Source organism: Triticum dicoccoides, chromosome 2B, assembly GCF_002162155.2.
Source record: "Triticum dicoccoides isolate Atlit2015 ecotype Zavitan chromosome 2B, WEW_v2.0, whole genome shotgun sequence".
Taxonomy (NCBI): Eukaryota; Viridiplantae; Streptophyta; class Magnoliopsida; order Poales; family Poaceae; genus Triticum; species Triticum dicoccoides.
This window is the reverse complement of record NC_041383.1, coordinates 589,076,797-589,082,718: the sequence shown is the minus strand read 5'-3', so window position 1 is coordinate 589,082,718 and position 5,922 is coordinate 589,076,797. Positions and strand designations below refer to the sequence as shown.

General features: G+C 43.7%; 1 long non-coding RNA gene across 1 annotated transcript; it reads right to left on the bottom strand.

Moving 5' to 3' along the window:
* Positions 1 to 3,392: 3,392 nt before the first annotated feature.
* Positions 3,393 to 5,290, bottom strand: LOC119368073. Its single transcript, XR_005176517.1, has 3 exons — positions 5,032 to 5,290; positions 4,884 to 4,945; positions 3,393 to 3,541 (listed from the first exon to the last, which is right to left on the bottom strand). It is a non-coding gene; the product is annotated as an uncharacterized LOC119368073 (long non-coding RNA).
* Positions 5,291 to 5,922: the final 632 nt, after the last annotated feature.

Below are 5,922 nucleotides of genomic sequence, written 5' to 3'. Positions count from 1 at the left end.
TCCAGGAAAGGGCTGTCGCTTTCAAAGCTAGCTCCATGGGGGACTCAACTCACATCTGTGTGTACGTACACATGCACGCTCTGCGTTTGCATGATACATCAGATCGATCAGTACGGATAAGGGATAGTATCTACTTCGTATCCAATATAGATGAAGTGAAAGAAGAGATCATTAGCAATTCGGTCATGACACACGCATGCGTTAACCTGCCTGTGCCTGGCTGCCTGCAGAATTAGCTAACCCGCACGCGTGTACTCTACAAGGATAAGTTGAACAAGGGGAGATATCCATGCATTCATGACTGTGTAGGGGCGAGGCCAGGAGATGAGCTGGGATGATCTTTAATGGCCAGCGATCGAGGAAGGAAGGAAGAAAGGGAAAGAAAGAGATCAAATCAAAGTCATGCAGCGAGAGGCGAGAGGGAGCTGGACAGCGGGTGTAGCCCGGGAGACGAGGGGCCTAGGCACATGGATGGCGCGCGGGCCGAGTAGGGCTAGGCGGAATCCCCCACGCGTCGACCCGCGGCTGGCTCCGGACTCCCCACAGCGGGACCATCCGGCCCCTCCGACCGTCTACGTGTCGGCACCCGCTAGGCGGCACCCTCCGACTACTCCGTCCGCCCATCAATCCTTTACCCTAGTACTAAGAAGTCTAGACTAGGTCTGTAAGGGTTTTTTTTTTCTGGTTTTTTGAAATTATTTTTATCATGTTTCTTTGAGTGACGCGTGTGCAGGTGCAGCCCTTGTTTACCTTCACCTGTCCAGCTCATCGTAAGGGAGAGTTCCTTTGCTTTTTATATTTGTTTGACTGGCTGGTTTGCATGGTCAAGCTGACGTGCCTATTCTATATTTCCTGGGTTTCCTTCTTTCGACGCGTCTCCGTATGGGCATGCAGGTCTGCGCCATGCACCTCGCCACGTTTGCCTCCACCGCTTTGACCGGTCTATCTCTGTCTCTCCCGAAAATTCTAGCTCAATCCCGTGTCGTGGCTCTGTCAACCTATGTGCGTATAAAAAGCCCCCCGTAGTGTGGGTCTCTCCAGTCACCGCTGCACCCAGACCGCTCCTCACCAATACGCCCATCTCTTCTCCCGATGCTGCCCTCCAGCCGAGATCCCATGGCGCGCTACGTCGCCGCTCCGGCTGGCCGGCTGAGAGGTGCGCACAGGCTACAACATGAATCGGGAGAGCCATGTACCATCGCCTCCCATGGATCTTCCCCGGCTCCGGCTCCCTGCCTCCCATGGATCTTCCTCGGCTCCGCCCCCCTGGCCTGAAGGCAGATAAACAGCGGTGGCCTTTGCGTGATCTAAGGTGACACACCTGCAGCTGGCAGCGGATAGCTCGCTGCCCTGTTGCTCTCCATCCTAATCGGCTCCCCTTGGCCTTCCCCAGCTTCGGCCCCGGCTGCCAATCCCCTCTATCCGCCCGACGGCCATCCCTCCGCTGCAGCGCTCTTGAAAAGGTACGCATCACATCTGCCTTTCCTCTCCTCTGATCTGCGTGGTTTCTTTGTACAGGTAGATGAGTTATTAGTACTAGAATTTCAGATCTAAAGTTGGTGCATACGGTACAGATTCTTAATCTGAGAAGAATATTCAGGTATTGCATGCAGGTCTGTGGTGAGGACAAAAATTTGGGTGTCTAGCTCCTTGCATGAATGGGCAAGGAATTTAGAACCTGCATCTTTTCTTCAGTATACCATGGTATATTTATTCTTGATCTCTCCTTGACGTTGTGTTGCATTTTTCTCGATGGAAGTAATTTTGGTTTAATTTCACATGATGTTAAAAGAAATAAACACATGATATGTTGAATAGCTGACATACAGAGGAAATGCTACAGCTTGATGATTATTGCAGTACTACATTATTTTCAGGTATGTATTGTTCCTTTTGTGATAGTTCTCTCTCCTATGAAAGTAAAATGAATCATTTTTATTTTTTGAACAAGGTTGCTCTCTCCTATATAGAAGTAAAATGACTCATTTTTAATTCTTTGAACAAGGTTGCCGAAAGTAGGGCGCTCAGCCATTGAGGCATTATCACTTTTTTAAGAAGCTTCGCAAAATCTGCTTACTAGAGAAATCTAATGTAGGTTTGTTAGCCTTATAGGGTACTAATATGCTGAACACATGATATTAAATATACAGTACATTGCACTGTCAAGAGTATGTATATACTATCCACACAGGATTTAGTATGTCACACTTGACTTCATCATCCTTTCTTTTCAGATGTATTCTTTAGGCATACACTAATGTGGTAGCTTGGTCATATCATGTAGCTAATTTAGTCACCACAATACTCAGGATTTTTTCCCGGCTTTGAATATAAATAACTTCCACTTGCCATTTCACATGACAAGCACTACATTTCATTTATTTATGGCCTACAACTTATCATTTATGGATAGTCACAACTGAAGTCTTTAGTTTTTGAGTATCATAGAAGAACGACATTACTTTTTGTAGCGATAGAACAAATTGATCAATGTTTGACCTTTTTTCAGCTATTATTGGAACACTAAGATGCACAAAATCAACCTGTATTAGAGCCAATGGTCCTTTCCAAACGTGAAATCTTGCATGTGTTATTTATCAATTCCAAAAGGTGATGGTTGTGTTATTACGTTAGAAAAGAGATACTTGTACAATTTTGCTACTAATTTGGCTAAGGGTTTTTCGGTTCTCATCTCTATATGGATATGCTTTTTTCAGGTTAGTGGTTTAGGAGTTCCTACCAAGACTGGCTTTTGGAATTTATCCTCGTTTCGCCAGTTGGGCTTAACAAGGACATAATTGATTCTTTGTTGGTAATTAGAAAAAGATATCTGGTTGGAGAAAACTTCTCTTTTGGTTAATTGATTGTTTCTGAATTTTAGTAATCTTTTTTAGATTTTCTTTTTTCAGGTTAGTAGTACGGGACTTCCTATCAAGAACGACTTTTGGAAGTTATGCTAGCTTCATCAGTTGGGATTTCTGTATAGAACTAAGATAATTTATTTTGGTGCTTGCGATGAGTATTAGACAGAGGGGTGATGGACACATACTTCACCCAGTATATTTGTTCATTTATGTTGTTAATTAACTAATTAGGCAAAAAGCCTCTATCTGTATGGTGTTTGTGATGATTCTCTCAATTCACCAAACACTAAATACCGGGTTGTGCTTTTCAAATCTAGCAAATTAATTTTCTCTATTGCTTCTTTTCCAAACAGAAGTATTAGATCCACTGTGCCATGAGTCATACTATCAAAATATTATATAAGCCGCGCCGGATGATTATAGGTAACTTATATCAAGAACTTTGTTTTAGCAGCACAATTCGGATAACTTGCAGTTTTATACCAATGAAAAAACTATTACATACCAGATCAAAGATAGAAGCCAGGCTGAACATTGCGATCTTATAGATCTGCCAAGTGCATCCTCATGAAATAGATAGTAGCGTCGCTGATAAAAAAAGTAGATCGGCCAATCTAGGTAGCATCAGAAGTTGTCTCCATCGGAAAGAACACTGCCTAATGCCATCTTCCAGAAAGCTGGACATGCAAAAAATGACAAGAAATTAGTGTTGGACATTTCTCTCTGTAGCAACGAATAAATTCATTTTATTATTGTATAGCCATGGTGGCAATCTTTTTCGGATAATAACAAGAAACAATTCGCTCAAATATTCTCATCAGAGATAATATTGTGGTCTATCAAAAAAAATGTTAGCTATTTAATTAAACAGAGAACTCTGTCACTGTAGCAACAGATGCTAAACAGTCAGACTACCTGACAGAAAAGTATATATAGAGCAGTTAAATTTCTTCAATCCAAAAATAGATGTAGTGGTAGATGTTAATCGTACAACACGAGGATGATGTAGTGGCAGGGAAGCACTATCTAGGACCGTTTAGACACTAGCTAGAAGAGTGTTCTGTCTACAACCGTATAGAGTTTAGACACTAGCTTGAAGAGTGTTTTGTCTCATTTCTCATTTTAGCATAATGAACTGTGATTTTGCCCACCAAATTATACACAAAGACATACAGTGTTAATAGCTGACCAGAATATGGATTTCCTTTCTCTGTCATGATGTGCGGTACATTTTGCTGCCACCTGGTGGTGATAGTCAATCCCCCCTTAGTACTATCTTATGTTAACCCTTATTTTCACCATATTTCCTTATGCAGAGCCAAAGAAGGAACAAATAATCAACATAACCAAAAGAAACAAATTTAGGATTTGAAGGATGGGAGCCAACACTCTATTAATATTATGAATGATCTGAATTGATCGTTTTCTTTAAATAAAAAAACACTACCAACAATGCCAGTCACCCTGAATATAAGAATTTAATCACTATTTTTCCTATTATGAAACGAGTCAAGTGCCCAAGTCCACTTATCTGCTTACTAAGCGTCCACCCAGGAAATGAGTATTCTAGAAAAAAACAATAACTCGTCAGGGATTCAGGAAAGCTCAACACATGCAGAAGAAGCCAAGGAAGCGCACGGCCACGAGAACAGCAAGGGAAGCAAAGGAACCGAAGCTGAGGCACCCAAAGCGCCGGAATTTGCCATCTTCACCGGCCAGCCCAAACACGGCCAGAATTCAGGAGCAAGGCCGGTCTGCTCACCCCATGAGCAGCTCCACCTATGTTGGCCCGCAGCACCACGAGAACATGAGTGAGATGCCGAGAATCGTATATGTCAAAGGAGGCGAGGCGGGAGATGTATTCAATCAATTGTACTAGCTATCAACATCGATGGACAAATCACAGCTACAGAACATCATACTCTAAATTCTGTCCCAAGAAAGAAATCGACAAAACTGGAACAAATTCAGACATCCGAGTTGAGCAACTACTGAACCGAATCGACAAGGATTTTATACCTTGAAGGCTTAGGCTTCAGCCTCGGAAAGAGCCCTCTTCAGCTCGCCGTTCCGGTACCTCTCTGCAAGCGCAACCATAACAGCAGCGCATCAGTTCGATTCGATCCGCTCTTCCACCGTCAGCGGGACCCTTTGTGGTTTCTCTCACCTCGGAGGCGACGACAGAGGGAGAGGACGCCTGGATACCGCCGGTGCTCGCGAGCGCGGCTGCCACATCCGCGACGACGGCAGTGGCGCCACAATCGTACAGGAACTCCATCTCCTCCTCCTCCTCCACGGCAGTGTTCCCGCGTCCAGGTGAGGGGGTTGTCGCTGTCGGGAGGAGCTCGCGTAGGCAGGCCGGAGGTGGCCGGCGGCCGGCGGAAGGTGGTGGTGGTCTTTCGCGGTGTGATGTTTAGCTTAGTGCAACCAGGCATGAGGCAACGCAACAGCGAAAGCAGAGGAGGCAGTGCGCAGCAGGGGGGTGGACAGGTGGTGCGCACAAGGGGGTCGGTTGGTGGACAGGTGGTGTTGGTGACTTGCTGCTCCTAATTTATTTTTTCTCTTTGTTTTTGTTTTGTTTTTCTAGATAGTAGTAGAACTGAAGGTAAAACACAATTGGTGCTGAAATTATTTGTGTAGCTGTGACATTCTATATCTTCAGAAATAGAATCTCAAGGCTGAGATTATAATGCTACTATTGATATGGGCTGGCAGAGTATGGTGTTATGAAGATACACCTTTGTCAACCAATATGTTGTTACATTTATGGAGGTCTTGGCATGACAGCACCAATGTCCAAAATACGTAGTATTAACAAGATGGATAAATGCAAGAAATTCTCTAGATACTAATAGAAGTATTTTACAATTCGGATAGAATATGTTGTACGTATACTTTATTCTCAGTTAATCATTCAGTTGTGTTTTTTTGCATAATATTGACAATATATTCTATGTTGGCTGGAATATGCAAGGTCGTGTGGATGATAACAGCGGGTGCAATTCTACCAACTCCAATAATTTTTTCCATTCAGCATCATGTGCAGATTTAGTTTTCT